Source organism: Myodes glareolus, chromosome 17 (assembly GCF_982192425.1).
Source record: "Myodes glareolus chromosome 17, mMyoGla1.1, whole genome shotgun sequence".
In the NCBI taxonomy this organism is placed as follows: Eukaryota; Metazoa; Chordata; class Mammalia; order Rodentia; family Cricetidae; genus Myodes; species Myodes glareolus.
In genome coordinates this window covers 64546836-64571238 of record NC_142042.1, presented here as the reverse complement: position 1 = coordinate 64571238, position 24403 = coordinate 64546836, and the positions used below count along the sequence as shown (strand labels likewise).

Sequence of the window (24403 nt, the reverse complement as noted above, 5' to 3'; positions counted from 1 at the left end):
GCCCCACACATACTCCTAGTCAACTCAATCTGTGGGTTACAAGCTTTCATACAGTCGGCATGAAAGCAAAGGAAATAAATATGTCTAAAAGGGACAGAAGATCAGGTGTGACTCTCTGGAAGAAGAAAACATGACAAAGAGATGATGCTGAGAAATGAACAAGAGTCTTGTCAGGAATGTTCACCAAAGCCTTTTTATTTGTAACAAGAGGCAAAGGGGCACTGTCATCTGGTGAGTGGATACAGAACCTTTCACAGATGTCAGCATCTCAGAGGACAGCACAAGGGGGTCAGCAGGAGGGGAGAGGAAAGCAGGCCTGGATAAGTCAGCTGAGCATGGCTTCCTCCTGTGACACTTGATGAAGTCTTCTTCAGCTTAGCAACAGCCCCCAGACTGCTGGCTACTGCCACAGCTGCTGCCACCACTGCTGCCACAGCAGCCACTGTTGCCACCACTGCTACAGCATCCAGAGCTCTGATGTCTGTGACGGAGAGATCTGCGGGGCCTGTGATGGCTCAGGCAGCAACCACCACCCCCAGAGCTGCAGCAGCCCCCAGAGCTTGAACCACAGCAGCCCCCGGAACTGGAGCCACAGCAGCCCCCAGAACCCAGGCTGCAGCAGGAAGAGACAGGAGGGCACTTAGGAGGGCACTTAGGGGGGACACTTTGGGGGACACTTTGGTGTCTGGCACTTGGGAGGGCACTTGGGGGTGCACTTGGGAGGGGGCTGGCACTGTTGCTGGCTCTGCTGGCAGGACATCTTTGATTTTGTGTGTTCAGGAGCTGCAGGAGAATATATAAATGTCAGACACCATACACTGTGGATACCTGGCTTCTCCTGACACACGGAGGAGTCATTGGTAGTCATAGAAACACCATCTATAATTCCATAAATCTAATATAATCTAGCAATGACATTATGTACATCATGACTCTAAAACAGCAGAACCCATGCAACTGAGATGCTCATTGTCCCCTGGCATCAGAAGCACTGAATGGTTATCTAGTGACATTAGAAACTGTGTACTGTTCTTAATTCTCATCGATGTGCCAGTATACAGGTGATTTCAGAGAAAAGTAATTGTAAGAGCAAAGAGAAACCATTACTTGAAGGTGATTTTCGTTTAAAGTTAGAATTTTTTGACCTTCTAGATTACTGATGGGGAAGAAAGTTCAGTTCTTGAAGGACAAATATTTTTAAACCCTGTCAGAGCTACGATGGCACTACAAGTCCCTGTTGTGAGTTCAGGCTTTTTAGGTATCAAAATCACCACCTGCTCTGGCTGAGGGTGGCCAAGTGTCATCCTGGTGGTGTCTTATTATCAAAAAATGGATGAACAGATAAAGAACCAGGGCTCTCTTTCTTTCCCATGCCAAAATGAGACTCTTTTGCTCATTCCTGATCCATCTCTTCTTCAAAACTGAGGGGAGGCATTTTCTTCACAGACCAACTCCCCCATAACATGCACAAATGCTCAGTTCTCTGTGCTCAGCATCTCATCCTGAGGAGGCTCCTTTACACTGAAAGTATTTTGCTCTCTCAAGAGTCAGAAGGTCCCAATCATTCCAGTGTCTCTCAGAACTGCCACGACTGCGTGTCCATGTTCCAATTGCCGCATCTCTCACAATTCACCATGTTTTATGATCTATCAATATGGCCTCTAGGCTGAGAGACCTTTCCCAGTCTCCTGTTCAGCTCTAGTCTGGCAACCCCTCCGGAAAAGTTTCTGCTCTTGCCTCCCACGGTCACTTACCAAGATGACAGGCAGCTTCCTATCTGTGGGTATCTCAGGAGGTGAGTGGATGGAGTGCCCTGTCCCTCAGCCCTTTTATTCTGATCCTGAGCTCTGTCTCAGCCTGTCAGACAGTGTCAGATGTGTGGCTCTGCCTCATGACACTTAGATGGTAATGTGATGGGTGGTGACTAGATGTTCCTCAACAACTCTCCTCCATGGTGTCCAGGAATGCTTTATCTATTAGCACATGGGTGAGGTATGAAGGGAGGGAGTGGATTCCTGGATTTTTCAGCCTGGCATACCCACAGAGTACTTGCCTCGGGAACCAGTCATGCCTCTGGCTTCCTCCTTTACTGCTGGTTCTTCATGTGATATCTGCAGCTTATAGTACAAGTTGAGCTAATAAAACCTTAATTTTGTTGGGTGTCTGGTAGTTCCCACCTGTGCCTGTATGGGTGCAGTGTAGATGCCAACATTATCAAAAGCCTCATAATGCATCTGGTTCAGCCCAAACATATGCTGAGGTGTGGTTCTGAAAGTCTATCTGTCCTGCTTCATTTCCCAATAAACTTGACACTGAATGTTAAGGAGAGTATTTATAGAATATTATGAAAATGAATAGAATATTGAAACTGATCAAAGATATTGCTCACAGTAAAAGAGCATCATGATATACCATTTACATCTGGCATGTACATACTATTAATTATATCATGAGGATACTGCTTGCTAAAGACAGAATTTGAGAGATGGTTGGTTAGTGAAAAATGTACACTGCTCTTCTAGAGGATCTGAGTTTGATTCCCAGCATCTGCATCGAACAGTTCACAATCTCCTGTAACAACAGCTTCATGGTGTCTAACACCTTCTTCTTACCTTCAAATGTACAAGTAGTCATGGACACATAATCACACAGAGAGACAAACAGAGAGAGCACTATGCAGAAAAGCAAACACAGAAACACACACAATTAAAAATAAAAATACTATCTAAAAATATTAATTGAAAGAGTATAAAGAGATTCAATAGGTAATGTTTATGAAAATGTACCAAGGAAAACCAAAAGTTGGCAAACTTAATATGAATTAGTAATAATAAAGCAGAAATTGTGTTGAGAGATAGTGGAAATCATTATTTTATCTGTTTCTATATATTTGTTTCAGTAAATATTTTCTTATGTGTTTTAGTGTTTTGGATAAAACTTTTGCCATAAAAATTTGAATGGGTGTCAGGTCCCATGGAATGGAGTTACTGATCAGTGATCTGCCATGTGGTTTCCAAGAACCAAACTCAGGTCCTCTGGAAGAACACTCGGTGCTCTTAACGGCTAAGCCATCTCTCCAACCCCCTAAGTAAATATATTTTATATCATATATTTTATGAATTTACATATAATACTCATTTAGAAATATACTACTCTTGTCTTTACTATTTTAAGATTGATTGATAGATACTCTGCAAAAGCCAGCACATCTCTTTCATGAAAACTATGAGCTATTACAGGAAAGGTCAGATGGCATATTTAAGAAGAAAATCAGGAAAAGCGTTCACATGAGGTCCAGGGAATGATGTTGTTCACCTATAGGAAATAGAGGAATAGAGTCAGTCTACCCTCACAAGTGAGACACAGCGCTCATGGGCTGTGGCCCTGACAGAAGGCAGGTTCTATTAAAAAGAATTAGTCATTAGTAGTTCACAAGAATGTGCTCCTGTGGTCATAAGACCTCTCTTCTCTCTGTATGCCTTTGATGTTCATTTATATTCTATGTGATCATAGGCTATATGAACATATCATTTAGAACAATTTTCTTTTTTCAAAATTTAGTAGAATAGTTGGAACTCATCATAGAAGGATATGGTTGTTTAAAGCCATGATTTAAGAGTACCATGACTCTATAAAATATCAGTGAAAAGAGACAAAGAATAATACAAAGTAAATTAATAAAAATCTCTTCCCTTTAAATGCTGTTGGACTCTGAAATTTCCAAGCCTTGGGAATAATATGAGCGTGGCACACAGGAGCATGGTGAGCACCAAGAAAATATGGTGGAGAAACATGGGTGCTTATAAATGTGCAGAGTCTTCATATAGAGACATGTATATCTTCCTGTCTTCTGACATTTCTTTTCATCTGTTATCTGTCCCCAAGACTTTTTAAAACTACATGTAACATTTACACATACCTGTATTTCTAACTGAAAATATGGCCCTGAAGCTCCTTTATCTTTCATAGATTGTGTTGCAGCACCGGAAACATAGATAACAGTAACACTCCCAAAGGAAACTGCACAAAGTCAGTAGCTCAGCCATGTTCAGGACTATACACCACTGACGACAATGGAAACTCTTCCTTATGTCCTGCCATTTTAGTGCTTCTCTGCCTGAAGCATTTCCCATCTGCTCTCAAATTTGTTCTTGCTTGAATATGTGATTTTCTGATTTTTGATGATAATTTTCTCAAAATTATATGTTACAAACTTTGGCTAGAATGATAATGTAGCTTAGGTCCACATTATTTTTCTTTTAATCCATGGTGTATAATGTAGTCCTGATACACTGCTTAGCAATCGTTCTTAGGTTTTGTGCTTTTCTTATCTTCAGTAGTTGAACACATTGACCCAGTAGCTCTCTGGTGATGAAAATCCTCTCACTGGCTTCTTCATTGATGTGTGAGCTTAGAAATAGATCCTCCTAACACTTGGCTCATGCCATGGGGACCTGAACTCTGAGACAGAGTTAGGTACACGTGTCCATATTGTCTCGAGAAATACTTCACCGTCTCACATGGCTTGACTTTAGTCTCCTACTCATCTATTCTAAATTGCTTAGCAACTGGGAGAGGCCATTATCTGATCTCTGGTTTCCCTAATGGTAGTTATGAATGGCTCACCTGAGGATTTCTACGATGATGTGGCTGAGATGCCAGTTAGGCCTGACTTCTGCCTCCGTGCAGGCAACACCCAATCTCTACAGGTATGTATGAGTACCATGCTAGCTGGAAAAAGACTAGAGTCAGCCTTGAGTGTGAATTCTGGAGACTTAGGCTGAAAGACAAGATGAGTATTTTGACCAAAATCTGCTGACATTCTGAGGGTTCTGGTTGTCCAAAGTGTCCCATCCCTCACAATGGGAATGCTGGTGACAAGGTCCTGAACAGAAGGACCCTAACCAGGTAGAAGAATTCTTACTGGATGACCTGAAGTCAAATTTAACTTTCTTTGGAAATCTGGTAAAGCACATTTCTGTTTACCATAAACCTTGTTCCTTATGCCCCCAAAGATCAGCAGCTTCAGGCAATGGCATCTAATTGTTGGACAATCCACACCCACACAGGGTAATATTTTCTTCCTGCTCCACAAGGATGCTTTTTCTGCTGGCCCTGGTGTTTGCAGACTGCAGAGACGACTGCACTCTGGATCAGACTCCTCAGATCTTATCAGAACAACAATTTTCTGCCATCGACAATGGTTCATGCAGTGCATCACAGCCGATCAAAGTTCAGAGAAGAAGTGTCCACATGTTATATTCAACAATGGGTCATCTGTGTCACACCCATCTCAAGACTCAAGGACCATTGCAGAGGAGGTTGTGATAAGATTGTCACAATCAGAGGTCAGGCAAGGACAAAGAAAAACATTGTCGACAGGCTTCTTCAAAAAAGTCACACTAGATGTGGTTGTCTTCAAGCTGAGCTGATGTAGACAGTTTTGACTTCAGATATAAAAGACCCAGTTTTCTTTCAGGCTGTGGCCACACCCAGGCTCTCTTGCTCCAGAGGACGTCTCCACACTCAGAAGTCTATGAGCAGAGCAGACTTTCATGTTAGTAAACAAAACCAAGGAAAGAATTTGAAATTGGAAGAAGACATAAAGGGTGTCTTGTAGGTCTTAGTAAGATGAAAAGGGGTGAATATCATCAAACTACAAGATGTTCATGTGAGAAAATTAATGAATCAATAAATATTTTATTACAACATTGAAAATAGAGCACACGGTAAAATAGTTTACCATGGTGTTTGGTTTGACTTCATGGATGCTAAGATGCTTGAGCAATTAAATGAAACAGAGTGTATGGGGAGACTTAGACAGGATTGTGACAATCTTCTCCACTGGTGACAAAATGACACACCGAAATCAAACATCATTCATGATTAAAGCTCTGAGGATCCCAGGTGTTGGTGGTGCACACCGTTAATCCCAGCATTCGGGAGGCAGGGGCAAGTGGGTCTCCATGAGTTCGAGGCCAGCCTGGTCTACAGAGTGAGTTCCAGAACAGATTCTAAAGCTACAAAGAAACCCTGTCTCAGACAAAAAAAAAAGTCCTGAGAAAATTAGAAATAGAAAAGATACATCAAACATTTCCTGGGTAAGGTAAATGTCAAATGACTTCCTTTATAACTTGTACTAAGATAAGAGTATAGACTTCCACCACTCTAAAGTCTTAACAAGAGGTCCGGTAGAGAAAGAAAAAAGGGATGCAAGGACAAAAGCAAGATGATAAATTGTTTCTGTTTGCCGAGTATAGTATTCCATATGTAAAATGTCCTAAATTTAACTGGAAAAAAAATTCATACGTTGTATAGCAAAGTGGTATTGTAAAAAACTCTATTCCAAGTTCAGTGGCATCTCTGTGAGCCAACACTGAAAGTCCTAACAAAGAAACTGGGCAAAACCATGTTCATGGAATCAGATAAAGAAAATAAAGAAAACCTTGGAATAAATAGGAGCAAGGAGGTAAAAGAATTCTTCAATGAAACTTCATAAAATCAAAGAAAGATATTTGAAAATACAATAGAAGATGGGAAGACCTACTGTTCTCACATATAGCTAGATTTAATATTGTCAAAATAACTGTATTACAGAAAGCAAACTCCCAATTAATTTTAATAGTTATCAAATATAATACAGTGGAAATTTTTACAGAAATACACAATGCAATCTTTAAAAAAAACCAGTGGTGTTTTAAATAGCTCTTACCAGCAAAGAAATCAAACACAGAAAGGTTAATGTCACAAGCATCAAAAAACCTGCTGAAATTATATTACAGAGCATAGTTATTAGATTAAATGCCAAAAACTTTGTTCTTTCATACTGCAAGAAAACAAATGTGTGCACTAGGAATGTAGACATCAGAACCCAAGTTAAACGTGCACAGAGAGAACCATGCAATCATTGATTAAAGTGTCACTAACACACATTGAAAAAGACAGTGCCTCGTCAGGAAATGGTCCCGAGAAATATCCTTATACTCAAGAATAAACTGGATCCATTTCTCTTCCCCTGCACAAAGTCATCTCAAATGAGTCAAACTCTAAAGTTAAGCATATTGAGACACTCAGGAAGAAAAGACTTCAGGGTATAGGGCACAGTGATGACTTTCTAAAATGCTCTTCATGCTCAGGAAAGAGAACTGTGAAGATTTCCATGTCCTTGAAGAGTGAATACTCAGGAAAGGTAAGAACCAGTAATGAGACAGCTCTCAGGATGAGAAAGTACATTTGTTGGGGAATTAATACCTAGAAGACACATGAACTGAAAGTTACCCTAAAATCATGCAATTAATAAAAGGAAAAATGAAATAAGCAGTCAGGATTCAAAAGAGAAATGACTAGCAATTTACGGAAAATAATTACTTTTGTTAGACATCAGGAAAATGGAAATGAGACTTACTGACATTCTAGCACATAGAAGTCATCATGGCCACCATCAGCAGAAACAATGGTATCTAGTGCTATTGTGGATCGTGGGGAAAAGGAATCTCAAAACTAAAAGGAGAATTCCCTTAGTATCCAGGTACACCTCTTCCAGTCTCACAACCAAAGTCTTAAAGTCAGCATCCCACGGGGACACCTGCAGACTGTTGGTTCTCACTGAATTATTGGTAACAGCCACCATATAGAACCAGCCTAGATGACCATCAGTGTGGACAATGAAACTGGTGTGCATAATCAATGAAATTGTATTCAGTCCTAACCAAAAATTAAGTCCTTTGCAGTTGAATATATAAACCCAACAATAACACCAAGTTAGACTCATCAAACACAGAAGGAAAAATCTTGCACATTTTCTATTATTTATGGAGTTTAGATTGAAATGACTGTTCATATGCAGAAATGTGTAATATGCATTATACTTTTATAAACTAAAATCTTCTATCAGTTCAATGGTGCTTTCTATAACATATAATTTATTTTATTGGAATTATGTTCAGCTGCAGTTTCATTTGTATGTTCTAGGAGGACTATTCTCTTTTATAACTACCCAAATATTAAATGACAAGTTTACACAATATTCACAGTGTGTGTGTACATCATCACTCTTTATGGCATATAACTTAAATGATGTTGGAAGAGCACTACAACTTTTCATTTAAATTAATGAATTTCGTTGTGTTTAAATTATGTATAACACTGTGATTTAAATTTTTTAGGATATTTTTAAATATTATTACACATGAATATATAAACTTAAAACAGAAGGTTGACAGGATGAAAGACTCCTTTTGGGTGCCACTAGAGTGTGAGGTGACTCTGGAAAATGACAATAAAGCCTGCTAAGGACAGGGACAGAGTTAGAGACCTGAAGGTGTCCACAGTTCAGTGAAACCATTGTCTTAGTACAACTGCAGTGACTTGATTTGAAAAGAAATCACAGAAGAGGGAGCAGAAACAGGCAAATATTGCCAAACTATTCAATCTGCATAAGGAAAGTTGGGAGACCCTTGCAGTGGACAGCTGTTCAGAAGTTCCCACATTGTAACAACTTAGCTACAGAGACAAAATAAAGAGATGGAAACAATGTTAATTTCTGTAGGTCTCTTTAAAAACTTTGTTTATGATAGAGGAAGAAATACACAATTGTGAAGAGAAGTGACTGGCTGAGGTGGTCTTTGTCCTCAATTAACCTGAGTATTGGTCGTTATCCTTCTAATAAGTGTCTAATATGAACATTAACCTTCAAGTCCATTGACACTGGGTTTTCCCCAGGTTTTAAAGTGTGAAAAGTGACTGTCATTTCTCACATCAGAATACAAATAAAAACACCATTGTATTTCCTACAGATACAGTAGAAGAGTTGTTACAAAGTTATCGGGAGCACACACATAAATAAAGAACTCAGAGCAGGACTCTCTGAGAGTAGAAAAGATGATGAAGGGATGGGATGAGGACAATGCTGAGAAATGAACAAGAGTCTCGTCAGGACTGGTTGCAGAAGCATTTTTATTAGTAACAAAGAGGCGTCTGGTGAGTGGAATACAGAACCTTTCACAGATGTCAGCATTTCAGAGGGCAGGGCAAGGAGGGCAGCAGGAGGGGAGAGAGCAGCAGGCCTGGACGACTCTGCTGAGCATGGCTTCCTCCTGCAACACTTGGTGAAGTCTTCCTCAGCTTAGCAACAACCACCAGACTGTTGGCTACTGCCACAGCTGCTGCCACCGCTGCTGCCACAGCAGCCACTGCTGCCACCACTGCCGCCACAGCAGCCACTGCTGCCACCACTGCTACAGCATCCAGAGCTCTGGTGTCTGTGACGGAGAGATCTGCGGGGCCTGTGGTGGCTCAGGCAGCAGCCACCACCGCCAGAGCTGCAGCAGCCCCCGGAGCTTGAACCACAGCAGCCCCCGGAACTGGAGCCACAACAGCCCTCAGAACCCAGACTGCAGCAGGAAGAGACAGGAGGGCACTTAGGGGGACACTTAGGAGGACACTTTGGGGGACACTTTGGTGTCTGGCACTTGGGAGGGCACTTGGGGGTGCACTTAGGAGGGGGCTGGCACTGCTGCTGACTCTGCTGGCAGGACATCTCGGTCTGTGGGTGTTCAGGAGCTGCAAGAGAATCACACACATGTCAGACACCAGACACTGTAGCCACTAAAACATTCTGCCTACCTGAATTTCACCTATAAGCCTGGAAGCAACCATTCGTAGTCATTTCTTTTATAATATACTCACACTGTCACAATATGTTCATCATGAATTCAGAACCTCAGAAACCCATGCAAAAAGATTCTCATAGTCACCCAGTATCCAGAAACACTGAATGATTTTCTAGGAACAATGGAAAATGTGTGCTGATCTTAGTCTTCACACGAGTGACAGAATATGAATTATGTCAGAGAAAAGTAATTGAAAAGCAAAGAGTAATCACTACTTGAGGGTGATTTTAGTTTAAAGTCAGCATTTTAAGACCTTCTAGATTACTGATCAGCGAAAAATATGGAAGAAAAATATGCAAAATCACTTAAGTTTGCATAGGACTATGAGCCTCTGTTGTGAATTCAGAGTTCAGAGGTATCCAAATCACCACCTCCGCAGGTTAAGGGCAGCAAAGTTAGTGACATCCTGGTGGTGTACTCTTGATCACAGAAGTGTGTGAACAGATCCCAGAACCATGGCTCTATTTCTTTCCCAAGCCTAAGTAAGACTCTGTTGACCTTTCCTGATCCATCTCTTCTTCAGGAGTTAGGGGAAGCATTTTCTTCACAGACCAGTACCTCCCTGAGTCTGTTCAGATGCACAGGTCTCTGTGCTCAGCATTGCATCCTGAGGGTTCCTATACAGTGAAGGTATATTGTCCTCTCTAGAGTCAGAATGACCCAAGTATTCCAGTGTCTTTGAGCTGTGGCTTGTGTGTGTCCATGTCTCCATTTCCTCGCCTCTCACTCTTCACCCTGTTTTATGATCTATTAATGTCCTCTAGGTGAGGAGAACCCTCCCAGACTCCTGTCCAAATCTAGTCTGGCAAACCCTCTGGAAAAGACTCTGCTCTTGCCTCCATGGAGACTTACCAAGTTGACAGGCAGCTCGCAGTCTGTGGGTATCTCAGGAGGTGAGTGATGGAAGTGCCCTGTCCCTCAGCCCTTTTATTCTGATCCTGGGCTCTGCTTCAACCTGTCAGAGAGTGTGTGGACAGGGGTGGATCTGCCTCGTGACACCACATTGTCATGTGACTCGTGATGAACAGATGATCCCAACAGCCTTCTTCCATGGGGCCAAGATGTGCTGCATCTATCTTAGGACATGCTTTAGCCATGATGGAAGAAGTGGATTCTTGCATCCTTAAACTTGGCATACCTGCAGAGTACTTGCCTCATGAACCAATCATACTGCTGGCTTCCTCCTTTTCTCCTGGTTCTTTGTGTGATATCTTTAGTTGATTTGATTCTGAAAATCTATCGGCCCTGCTTCATTTCCCCCTTAACCATTACAGTGGAATGTAAAGGAGAATATTTATAGAATATTATGAAAATGAATGAAATTTTGAAGCAGTAAAATGTGCCTGATAAAAATAGAGCATAATGGTACACAGCTTTACAACAGACATATGTTCAAATTGCTAAATACAGGGTGAGGACACTGCTCTCTAGAGACAGAAATGGAGTGATGCTCCTCAGTGAAGAATACACACTGCTCTTATAGAGGATCTGAGCTGGGTTCCCAGCATCTACACTGGACAGCTCACAGCCCCCTGCACCTCCAACTTGAGGGCCTCTAACACTTTCTTCTTACCTCCATGGTACATCACAGTTTCATAAACACACACACACACACACAAACACAAACATCCTTAAAAATAAAAATTTAATTTATTAAAACAAAGTATATGGGGATGTAAAATTATTGATATGTATATAATTTCCCAGGTAATCTAAGACTTGAAAAATAATATGCATTAATTATAAAAATGCAGGTTTTTTTATACCAGAGAGAGTGGGTATCCTCACTTGGTCTGCTTCTTTAATTTGTTTGGCATATAAATTGATATTGAATATTTCTTGAATTTACAAGTAATTCTACTTTAGGAATATGCTATTCTTGTCTTTGGCATTTCAATGTTTCTGGAAACTTAAGTAGCCAGTATATCCCTCTAGGAACCAGTGTGTTATTGGTGGTAAAGTCAGATGGCTCATTAGTAAGAAGAAAATCAGGAGAAGTGTTCACATGAAGTAGAAGAAATCATGTTATTCACCTATAAGAAATAGAGAAATAGAATCAATCTACTCCTTCATGTGAGACAAATGGCTGTGGGTCCTACCCCCAATGACAGAAGTCAGGTTATTTTCAATAGATTCTCTCATTAGTAGTACATAAGATGTGTTTCTGGGGTCATTTGTCTTCTCTGTGTGCCTGATTTCCATTTATATTCTACATGCCCATTGAATGTATGAACATCATACTTTGAGTTTTGATATTTTCAGGATTTAATGGAAATAGTTGATTCATTATAGACAGATATGCTTGTAAAGTGTCATACTTTAAGACTACACCAAAAATAAAAAATGTCAGTGACAAAAGGCAAAAAATATCTAGACTAAATTTGCAAAATCTCTTCTCTGTAAAAGCTGGTTGACCTAAAAGTCCCATACTTGGTGAATAAATTGTGCCTGGGACACATGAGTACGTTGAGCACAAATAAATGTAATAGAGAAGCACGAACATTTATTAATGTGTTGAGAGCTTTGAATATAGAGATATGTGCCTCTCTACCTTCTATCATCTATAATCTGCCTGCATGTTTGAATATCATTTCCCTTTGTCAATACATCTAGTATTTATACATATTCAAAATTCTAACTGAAAACATGGCCTCTAAAGTCCCATGTTCTTTCCTTGATTGTGTTGCAGCATCAGACACATAGAAGACCCTAACACTCCCAATGATTGCTGCCACAGAGTCAGTAGCTAAGACTTGTTCAGGACTGTATACCAATTAACACAAGCAGACAATCTTATGACATAGAGCCTTTAGTGTGACTGTACCTGAAGCTTTTCCTACCTGCTCTCAAACCTGTTCTTAGGTGAATGAAGTCATTTTCTGATCATTGGTCATTATTTTCTCTATACTAAAGATTACAAACTTTAGCTGCTACAGTAAAGCAGCTTAATTCAACAGTTTTATTTCTATTTAATCCATGATGTTTAATGTATTCAGATGAAATCTTTAACAACCTTTCTTTGGGTTTCTGTTTTTCTTTTCTTCAGTAGTTGAACACATTCATCCTGTAGCTACTTGGTGATGTCTAATCCTCTCAGTGGCATCTTCATTGATGTGGAACCTTAGAAATAGATGCTCCTAAGAATTTGGTTCATCCATTTTATCCTGAGCCAGAGTGAGGTATGTGTTCACATGACCTTGAGAGATCTTTCACTGTCTCACTGCTTTGATTTTAGCCTCCTCCTCAGTTGTTTCAAAAGGCTTAGCAACTGGAAGAGGTCAAGACACAATCCTTGGTTTCCCCAACGGTAATTAAGAATGGCTCACCTCAGGATTCTAGGGTCATGTCTCTGAGATGCCAGCTGAATCAGACTTCTGTCTCTGAGCATGGCAACACCCAGGCTCTGGGCTTACCTCCTGTACATGTGTACAGGGGGTAATGTGATACACATATGTGATACACATAGCGTGTATGTGTATCACGCTAGCTGGAAAAGACTAGAGTCAGCCTTGAGTGTGAGCTCTGGAGACTTAGGTAGCAAGACAATAAAAATTGTAAAACTCCTGAGAGTTTCAGTTGTCAGATATTTCTCTTTTATAATGCCATTTTTTCATATCATGGAATATAAGAGAACCCTGAAAACTCTAAAAGGAATTCAAATAAGAAATATTATTTTTCTCTGCACACCAGAAGCCATATCAAGAGAATTTGATGTTGTTTTTGAGATGTTTGTTCTTTGCTGCCTGTTTAACAATCACACATGATATATCAACATACTCAAAGTAAAAAAATCTGTAAATGACTCGATTTTAAGTAACATCTTCTGAATTAATACTATTGGATTATTGCTTGTGGTATTAAATACATTGATGACATGTAATAAAACTATTGAAAAATCTCTCATTATTTTTGGAAGAACTCTTCAAATAGTGACAAAACATTAAAACATTACAGAAGCAGTAATGCTTATCCCATCTCTCTCAGTCTCTCTCTCCTCCTGTGTGTATGTGATTGCGTGTGTGTGTGTGTGTGTGTGTGTGTGTGTGTGTGTGTGTGTTTATGTATAGTCCAGTCATCAGCTTTAATTGGTTCACTTCAGTATTCTACTGTCATCAATAGATGGGTCATAAAAGCTAAAACTAAGCAATAAAGATACAAAGGAAAGCATAACACTAGGTCAAGCTGATTCAACATAGATGGACAAAACATCACCAGATGCAAAGTATAGTTTATTCTCTGTAGCCATTAGAACTGTCTTAAAAATATAGCATACTTTGACATTAAGAATATCTTAAATATGAAAGAATTAAAATAATTTTGCTTTATCAGACTAGAAATCAAATATAACCACAAAATAAGAAACCACATAAAAACAATTGAGACTAAACAATAAACTCTTGAATAAAAAGTGTGTGATAGAAAATTTAGCAGGAAGAAATTTCAATTTGTAAAATCAAATAAATGCAAATACAGCAAAGGCAATTTGTTTTCTTAGCTTTCTATTTTATCAATTTTTATTGAGCTCCACCTTTTCCTCTACTCCCCTCTCTGACTCTCCCTTCCCCTTCCACCCTCTCCCAGTGTCCCATTCTCCCAATTTACTCAGGAGATCTTTTCTTTTGCTACTTCCCATGTAGATTAGATCTATGTATGTCTCTCTTAGGGTCCTCATTGTTGTCCAAGTTCTCAGGGATTGTGATTTGTGGGCTGATTTTCTTTACTTTATATATAAAAATCATTTAAGAGTGAGTACGTGTGATAATTGTCTTTTTGTGTCTGGGTTACCTCACTCAAAATGAAGTTTTCTAACTCCATGTGGCGCAATTTGTTAGCCCGTGATACTTATATGACAGTGTAGGCAGAACTTTCATTTTTAATTGAAAATATTTTTTCATAGAATATATTCGGATCAGGTTCCCTCCTCCTTTGTATATTCCCAGATACTCCTCACCTCCTTCCAAATCTATGATTTCTTTTTCTTTCTCTTTAGAAAGAAATCAGGCAAGTGAAAAACAAACAAAACAGAATAAACAAGGCAGGCGAGGGGAGGAGATAACAGGAGGGAATGGAAACTGTATCATTATGTAAAATAAATAAAATCAAATAGAATAAATTTAAAAATATAAAAAGAGGGCTGGAGAGATGGCTCAGAGGTTAAGAGCACTGACTGTTCTTCCAGAGGTTCTGAGTTCAATTCCCAGCAACCACATGGTGGCACACAACTATCTGTAATGAGATCTGGTGTCCTCTTCTGGCCTGCATGAACACATGCAATAATACATAATTAATAAATAATTCTAAAAAGATATAAAAAGAAAACGCACTAGAAATATATATATATATATGCAAAAACATTTGTTCAGATGTAAAATTCCTACAAACACAAAATCAGAAGCCATAATATTTAAGTAAAAGATCATTAGCATTTACAAATGTACAGCTAAAACATTATGAGTCGAAAGTATCCAAAATACCACTGAGCTCATTGCTGGTTATCTGATGCTGGCATGCAGCCTGCCCTTAAGTCTGGTTTTTATACCCAGTGAGATCCCTAGGAGAAAGCCAGTTCTTCTCGTGCTGGCACCTGATGCTTGGAGATGGCTTCTGGAACAAGGACGGGGGCTCTGCCTGTTAGATCCAAAGTGTCCCATCCCTCACAACAGGAGTGCTGGTGACAATATCCTGAACAGAAGGACCCTGGGCCAGGTAGAAGAATTCTTACTGGATGACCAGAAGTCAAATCCCGTTTTCCTTGGGAATCTAATAAAGCACATTTCTGTTTACCATAAACCTCATTCCTTCTGCCCCAAAAAGATGAGCAGCATCAAGTAAGGGCATCTAATTGTTGGCCAGTCCACACCCACACGCAGTTTATTTCCTTCCTGCTACACAAGGATGCTTTTTCTGCTGGCCCTGGCATTTGTAGACTGCAGAGACGACTACACTCTGGATCAGACTCCTCAGAGCTTAACAGGGCAACAATTTTCTGCCATCGACAATGGTTCATGCAGTGCATCACAGCCGATCAAAGTTCAGAGAAGAAGTATCCATATGTTATATCCAACAATGAGACATCTGTGTCACACTCCTCTCAAGACTCAAGGACCATTGCAGAGGGGGTTGTGATAAGATTGTCACAATCAGAGGTCAGGCAAGGACAAAGAAAAACATTGTCAACAGGCTCCTTCAAAAAAAATCACAGTAGATATGGTTGTCTTCAAGCTGAGCTGATGTAGACAGTTTTGACTTCAGGTTTTCTGCATGGCTGTGGCCACTCCAGGCTGCCTTGCTCCAGAGGATGTCTCCACACTCAGGAGTCTATGAGCAGAACAGGCTTTCACGTTAGAAAACAAAACAAATAAGAGAATTTGACTTTGGAAAAAGACATAAAAGGATGTCTTGTAGGTCTTAGTATGATGAAAATGGGTAAATATCATCAAAGTACAAGACATACACATGAGAAAATTAATGAATGAATAAATATTTTGTTACAACATTGAAAATAGATCACATGGAAAAATAGTTTACCATGGTGTTTATTATGACTTCATGGATGCTAAGATGCTTGAGCAATTACTGAAATGTTTCATTTACTGAAACATTAAATGAAATAGAGTGTTTGGATAGACTTAGACAAGATTGTGAAAATCTTCTCCACTGGTGACAAAATGACACACCGAAATCAAACATCATTCATGATTAAAGCCCTGAGGAACCCGGGTGTTGGTGGTGCACACCTTTAATCCCAGCACTCGGGAGGCAGGGACAAGTGGGTCTCCATGATTTCAAAGCCAGCCTGGTCTACAAAGTAAGTTCCAGAACAGATTCCAAAGCTACATAGAAACCCTGTCTTGGAGGGAAAAAAGTCCTGAGGAAATTAGAAATAGAAAAGATACCTCAGTCATTTCCTGGGTGAGATAAATGTCAAATGACTTCCTTTATAACGTGTACTAAGATAAGAGTATAAACTTCCTCCACTCTCAAAGTCTCAGTTAGAGGTCTCGTAGAGAAAGACAGAAGATAAATTGTCTTTGTTTGCAGACTATAGTATGTAAAATGCCCTAATTTTTAACTGAAAAAAATTTCCATACAATGTTCAACAAAGTGGTATTGTACAAAACCATATTCCAAGTTCAGTGACATCTCTGTAAGCCAACACTGAAAGTTTTAACAGAGAAACTGGGATAAGCCACATTTATGGAATCATAAAAAGAAAATAAAGAAAACCTTGGAATAAATAGGAGCAAGGAGGTGTAAGAGTTCTTCAATGAAGCCTTCATAAAACAAAAGAAAATGTGGTGTTCATAGTCAATGAAATTGTATTGAGTCCTAAAAAAAAAAGATAAGTGACTTGAAGTTGAATATATGAGCACAGCCATAGCATCAAATTAGACTTGTCAGACATGAAAGGAAAAACCTTGCACATTTTCTATCACTTATGGAGTTTATATTGAAATACCTGTGCATATGTAGAAATGTGTAATATGCATTAAACTTTTCTAAATTGATATTTTCTATCAATTCAATGGTGCTCTCAATAACATATTATTAATTTTATTGAAATTATGTTCAGCTGCAATTTTATTTGTATGTTCTAGGAGGGCTATTCTTTTTTATAAATTGCTCAAATATTAAATGACAAGTTCTCACAATATTCTAAGTGTGTGTGTACATCATTACTCTTTATGGCATATAACTCTAAATGATATTGGAAGAGAGCAATTCAACTTTTCATTTAAATTAATGAATTTCATTGTGTTTAAATTATGTATAACACTGTGATTTAAATGTTTTAGGACATTTTTAAATATTATTACACATGAATATATAAACTTAAACAGAAGGTTGAAGGATGAATGACTGCCTTTGGGTGCCACTAAAGTATGATGTGACTCTGGGAAATGACAACAAAGCCTGTTTCCTGCTAAGGACGGGGGCAGAGTTAGAGACCTGAAGGTGTCCACAGTTCAATGAAATCATTTTATTAGTGACTTGATTTGAAAACAAGTAACAGAAAATGGAGCAGGAACAGGCAAAGGTTGCCAAACAATTCACTCTTGAGTGCTGATCTCAACGTCAAGATTTCAGCAGCCACCAGCAGAAGAGAAGGAGGGAGGGAAACCCTTGCGGTGGTCAGCTGTGCAGAAGTTCCCACATTCTAGCAACTCAGGTAAAGTAGTAAAATAAAGGGATGGAAACTATGCTAATTTTTACAGTTCTAGTTAAAATTTTGTCTAAAACCAGTACTAATAGCTAATTTTGAAGAAAAGTGGCCGATGTCTTGATTGTCCTCCTTTCTTCAGAGGGTTGTTCTTTGTCCTTCTAGTGAGTGTCTCATCGTGAACATTCTCCTTCAAGTCCATCAACACTGGATTTGTCCCCAAGTTTTATAATTGTGAAGAATGACTGCCATTTTTAAGTTATCAACAAGACCATCTCCCCCCCAAAAGCGTCGTAGTTCTTATAGATACAGTTGAACAGCTGGTACAAAGGCATAGATGCACTGACGCGTCTAAAAGGGAGCAAGAACTCAGTGTCACTCTTTGCTAGCAGGAAAAGATGGCTATTGTTTGGAGGGCTGCTTTCTGGTTCCTAGCTGCTTAGCCCAGAGACAATCACACAGAAACCATATTATTTAAATCACTGCTTGGCCCAGTAGCTCTAGCTTCTTATTGGTTAACTCTTACATATTAATTTAACCCATCTCCATTCATCTGTGTATTGCCACGCAGCTGTGGCTTACCGGCTAAAGTTCCGGCATTTGTCTCTGGCAAGGTTACGAGACTTCTCTCTGACTCTGCCCTTCTTTCTCCGGGAGTTCAGTATAGTTTTCCCGGCCTAGCCAAGTTCTGCGCTGCTACTGATCCAAAGCAGTTTCTTTATTCATTAATGGTAATCACAGCGTACAGAGGGAAAGCCTACATCGGATGACTAAGACGTGGGATGAGGACAATGCTGAGAAATGAACAAGAGTCTCGTCAGGACTGGTGGCCAAGGCTTTTTTATTTGTAACAAAGAGGCGAAGGGGCACTGTCATCTGGTGAGTGGAATACAGGACCTTTCAGAGGAGATGTCAGAATCTCGGAGCAAAGCCCAAGGAGAGAAACCAGAGGAAAGGGAAGCAGGTCTGGACGAGTCTGCTGAGCATGGCTTCCTCCTGTGACACTTGATGAAGTCTTCCTCACCACTTTAGCAGCAGCCCCCAGACTGCTGGCTACTGCCACAGCTGCTGCCACCACTGCTGCCACAGCAGCCACTGCTGCCACCACTGCTACAGCATCCAGAGCTCTGGTGTCTGTGACGGAGAGATCTGCGGGGCCTGTGGTGGCTCAGGCAGCAGCCACCACCGCCAGAGCTGCAGCAGCCCCCGGAGCTTGAACCACAGCAGCTCCCGGAACTGGAGCCACAGCAGCCCCCAGAACCCAGACTGCAGCAGGAAGAGACAGGAGGGCACTTAGGGGGACACTTAGGAGGACACTTTGAGGGACACTTTGGTGTCTGGCACTTGGGAGGGCACTTGGGGGTGCACTTGGGAGGGGGCTGGCACTGCTGCTGGCTCTGCTGGCAGGACATCTCGGTCTGTGGGTGTTCAGGAGCTGCAGGAGAATCACACACATGTCAGACACCAGATACTGTGGACACCCAAACTATTCTGGCCACATAGAAATTTCACTGGTCAGCATCAAATAACTTCTACAGTTATTTTACTTTGCTTATAAAATATTCAATCTGTCACATTGTGTTCATTATGAATTCAGAACCTCAGACAACCATGCAAGTGAGATACTAATTGTCAAGTTGTATCCAGCATGCTAAATGAACAACTAAGGACATGGCAAAACGTCTGCCTTTCTTAGTCCTCCTGGATGTGCCAGTACACTGGTTATTTCTCCGAACAGTGACTGCAAACAGAAAGAGCAGTCGGGACTCGACAATGATTGTAGTTTAAGGTCAATAATCAATGTACCTTCTATGTCACTGAGGGAGTAAGCTCAGCCCCTGAAAGAGAAAACTGCAAAACCTCTCAGAGATACATGGGAGTACAAATCCCTGTTTTGAGATCAAAGTTCAGAAGTATCCAAATCATCCCTTTCTTAGGCTAAGGGAGGCAAGGTGTCATCCTGCTGTGAGCAGATCCCAGAACCAGGGCTCTCTTTCTTCCCCAAGTAAAAGTGAGACCCTGTTGTCCTTTTCTGACTCCAGCTCTTCTTCAGGAGTTAGGGGAAGCATTTTCTTCACAGGCCATCTCCCCTCTGAGCCTGTTCAGATGCACAGTTCTCTGTGCTTAGTGTCCCATCCTGATGGTTCCTATACACTGAAGATACTTTGTTCTCTCCAGAGCCAGAAGCCCCCAACTGTTTCTCATTTCTCTCAACATCAAGGCTGTGGCTTCTGTGTGTCCATATCCCTATTGCCTCACCCCTCACCCTTCACCATGTTTTATGATCTATCAATATGGACTCTCAGTGGGGAGACCCTTCTGAGGCTCCTCTCCAGGTCTAGTCTGGTAATCCCTCTGGAAAAGTCTCTGCTCTTGTCTCCCATGGTCACTTACCAAGATGACAGGCAGCTCACAATCTGTGGGTATCTCAGGAGGTGAGTGATGGAAGTGCCCTGTCCCTCAGCCCTTTTATTCTGATCCTGGGCTCTGCCTTAGCGCATCAGTGTCTGAACATGGGATGCTCTGCCTCTTACCCCTACATGGTCATGTGACTGGTGATGACTAGATGTTTCTCATCAGCCTTACTCATATGTAAATTTATAGTTCTAGTTGCTGCCTCTTTCTTAGGCCACGGCTAATGAATAAAGGGAGGAAGTGGATTCTTGGATCCTTAAACTTGGCAGACCAGCAGAGTATCTGCCTTAGTAACCAGTCATTTCTCCATCTTCTTCCATTTCCCGCTGGTTCTTAATGTGATATTTACAGCCTGTAGCCCAAGTGTGTGTGTGTGTGTGTGTGTGTGTGTGTGTGTGATATGTATTTATAATGTATATATGTATGTATATATTGTTGTGTCCAAAGTCCAAACCCCCAAAAGACCACCACCAAGAGACCTGATTTGATGCAAAAGCAAAGACTCTTTAATGCAAGCTAACTTGGGTCTCTCCATCAGTCTGAAGCGGCAGCAACAGAGCAGGAGAGACCTCACACAGCACAGGACATGGGCTTTTATAGTGGCTAGGCAGGAGGAGTTTGGGGGGACTCCAAAACCTTGCACAGTTACAGATTTGGAATTGGCTCAAACCCTTGTTAGGACTATTTGGACTTAGTTGATTGACTATCTTGGGTCGGGGGAACTGCAACTTTTTAGGCTCAGCATGAGAGTTGTTAGTTTCTGATTGGCTTCTCTCTGTGGAGGATTGTTTATGGTTCTTTCTATAACTAGGGCTAAGGTCAGGGGCAGTCAGGGGCATTGAATCCAGCTCAGGTCTTTGCGCTATGGCTGCAGTTCTGCTGAGGCCTGGGTTTCTTACATGTAACAACAATTACTGAAAAAAGAAGTCATAGATTTGAATGAGAGTTGCATTGGGTTACATAGGAGGCTTTTGATGGAGGAAAGAGAAGGGGAAAATGATGTAATTATATATATTCTCAAAAATAAAGAAATAATACAAAGGAATCAGTCCTTAGTAATTCACAAGAATGTGTCTGTGTTGTTATTAGACCTCTGTGTTCTTTCTCTATCTCTTGATTTTCATTGGTTTTCTCCATGTGCACAGGTTGCACATGAAGCTACTGTGAACTTGTACTTTTGTTGACATTTAATGGAAATAGTCTGTGTTCATTATAGAATGTCATGGTTATAGAAAATCATATCTTAACATTACTCAAAAAGAAAAAAAAATCAATGAAGTGTAGACGAAGGGAATTTAGTTCAGAGTTGGTAATGAAGAAAATCTCTTCTCCGTGAATGCTGGTTGACTCTGGAATTGCCAAAATCTTAAGAACAAAATGAAGTTGGGTAACCTGAGAAGGATGAGCTCGAGTGAAATGCGTTAGAGATTCATGGATATTTCTAAACATGTGTAGAGAGTCTACATAGAGAGATGCATACCTCTCTATCTTCAACCATCTGTCTATTTATCATCTTTCTGTCTATTGCCTTCCTTTTCTAAATGCATCTACTCTTTACACATATCCAAAATCCTATATCAAAATATGGCACCCAAGTCTCCTTTGTCTAGTAGCGGTTCTATTGCAACATCAGACCCAATTAAAAAAAAAATCTTAACAGTCCTAACTAATACTAAGTTGCTGACAAAGAGTTGTTGAGGACTGCATCCCACATATCAGGAGGAAAGCCCTTACAACAGATAGCCTTTTTCCACCTGCTCTCAACACCGTTCTTAGGTCAATGATGCTATTTTTGATACTTTGGTTATGGTTTTCCCTTAAACATATGCCACACCCTTTAACTGCCAGGGTAATGCAGCTGGGCTCCACTTTTGATCTTTTAATTCATCCTGTTTAATGCAGTTATCATTCATTCACTGGCAGCATTTGTTAAGGTTGTGCTTTTCTTATCTTCAGTAGCTGAACATGGTACTTTGTATACAGTAGTGGTTTTATGCTGTCACAGCCTCACACTAGCGTCATCATTGATGTCTCAATGTATAAAGAGCTATTCCTTATGAGTCAGGTCACTTCCTAGGTGACCTACTGAACAGACTGAGGCATGTGTTTCCAAATGACGGTGACAGGCCTGCCGGTGTCACACTTGGACAGATGTTTGCTCTCCATTCAGGTTGTTCCAAAGTCATTAGTAACAGGGAGAGACCAGGAATTGGTTCCTGGCTTCCATAATGACAGCTCTTTTCGGCTGGGCTCTTGACTTCTAAGGTGACTTCCATGAGATGTATCTGGTCCAAACTTGTGTCTCTGTACATGACAACACCCAGGTCCTCACCTCAGCTGAAACGCATGGGTATAGGTATGTAATGTGTGAGTAGCATGCTTGCTGAAAGAAGACTAGGGCCCTGTGGATGTAGGCTTCAAGTAATATTAACATCTTGACTAAGTAGCAGTTGTCACACTCAGGGTTTTCAGCTATCAAGGTGTTTCCTAAAAGGAAAACAAAGGCAAATTGTCTCTGTCACATTGAAGATAGGTGAACAATGACAGTTCTAAGCAAGAAGCAATTCAAATGAAAAATGTTCTTCTTTCAAGTAAATACAAAAGAGATTTTTATTGTTTTGTTTTGCTAAACTATTTAACAATTACAAATTATGAAACAATGCTCTTGCAAGTGAATTCAGGGTTTTTTTTTAGCTCTCTTTTTGTATATTTCCCTTCTATTAGACGTGTAGTTGCTAAAAAAGTATCTTTTCCCATTCTGTAGCCTGCCACCTCATTGAAGTGATGGTGTCATTTGCCCTGCAGAAGCTATTCAGTTTCGTGAAGACCCGGCGGTTGCTGTGTTAACAACCCACCAGCTCTCCTTCTTTCTAAGCATCGGAGAGTTCTCCTGTGCCACAACTGTGACACCTGCTGGCCAATTAAGATTGTTACACCAACAGCAATTTTCTGAAAATTATAACAGAGGTAAGTTAGTTTGATAAACAAATAAATTTTAGTTTGTAAACCAACCACAAGATAATTTCAGATAGTATCATCATACAGAAATTTAGCAACCTGTTTGTTTATACCATGGTTGAAATTCTGCAAGAGCTATACGACCTACATGGTACAAATATTTTTGTGGTTATGGTAGCTGTTAGTTTTGTTCTTCATATTATATCCTTAAAGAAATGGTTTGATAAGAGAGTCAAGAATGAGAAACTTTTAGGAATGGTACAGTCTTTAGTTGAACAGATTCATACTATTGAAAATGATAACCTTAATTTGACAGGTAAAATTCAATCCAGGTCAATGGGTTATAAAACTTTACAAAATGGTACTGAGTTTTCTGAAAGGATTCAAACTGTTGAAACTAACAATCAAAATCTATAAAAAAAAAGTAATGATAAACTATAGATAAAACATCCCTCCAGGAAAGCAATCTACAAGCCATCCAAATTATATCTAAGGATGAGAAGATATCATTAATGGAAAAATTTAAAATCTTGGAATCACATGTGCAGAATGAGAACCAAAAATTAATTGATTTGATAAAATCATTAGAAATATTCACAGGTCAAGAGATTCAGGCTTTACAAAAGACAGTGTTAAAAAGATCCCAATCAATCGAGAAACTTGTCAGAACTGATAAGCAAGGAGAGAAGGTACAGGCAAAGAACTTAGCGTTGCTAGTACCTCTCAGGGTCAGAGATGACGGACCAAGTGTTTTAGATACTTATCCTGTTATTACCTCTGAAAAGTCAGCAAATATTTAATACCCAAATGGATATACAGAATGTAAATGGAAACCTATAAGGTATGAAATATCTAAAAGATATTAAGCCAGCAATAGTATTTTATCACATGCATTCACTGTCAGGGAATTGATAAAGACATGGGCTTCAAGCAATAGGATCACACCACATGATTGGCTTCAATTAGTCTCAACAGTGCTAGAAGATGGGCCACAGTTACAGTGGAAGTGATATCGGAGAGAGGAGGCTAAAGTTCTGGAACATCAAGGTAGAGTCAAAAGATTTGAGTCCTCTCAAGATCAAATTCCTGGTGAGGGCCATTAGGCTGATTCAGAGAGTCAAGCTGTTTATAATGAACACATCTTGTCCCTGTGACAGGATTCAAGAACGAGGAAGAATTGAATTGTATACTAAAATCA

General features: G+C 40.1%; 3 long non-coding RNA genes across 3 annotated transcripts; all 3 read right to left on the bottom strand.

The window, feature by feature from the left end:
- Positions 1-175: 175 nt before the first annotated feature.
- LOC146891303 (uncharacterized) lies at positions 176-1851 on the bottom strand. Its single transcript, XR_014997834.2, has 2 exons — positions 1755-1851; positions 176-783 (listed from the first exon to the last, which is right to left on the bottom strand). It is a non-coding gene; the product is annotated as an uncharacterized LOC146891303 (long non-coding RNA).
- Positions 1852-8938: 7087 nt separating this feature from the next.
- On the bottom strand, positions 8939-10626 carry LOC146891304 (uncharacterized). The gene is made up of 2 exons (XR_014997835.2): positions 10524-10626; positions 8939-9561 (listed from the first exon to the last, which is right to left on the bottom strand). It is a non-coding gene; the product is annotated as an uncharacterized LOC146891304 (long non-coding RNA).
- Positions 10627-18656: 8030 nt separating this feature from the next.
- Positions 18657-20356, bottom strand: LOC148119490 (uncharacterized). Its single transcript, XR_015735192.1, has 2 exons — positions 20227-20356; positions 18657-19267 (listed from the first exon to the last, which is right to left on the bottom strand). It is a non-coding gene; the product is annotated as an uncharacterized LOC148119490 (long non-coding RNA).
- Positions 20357-24403: the final 4047 nt, after the last annotated feature.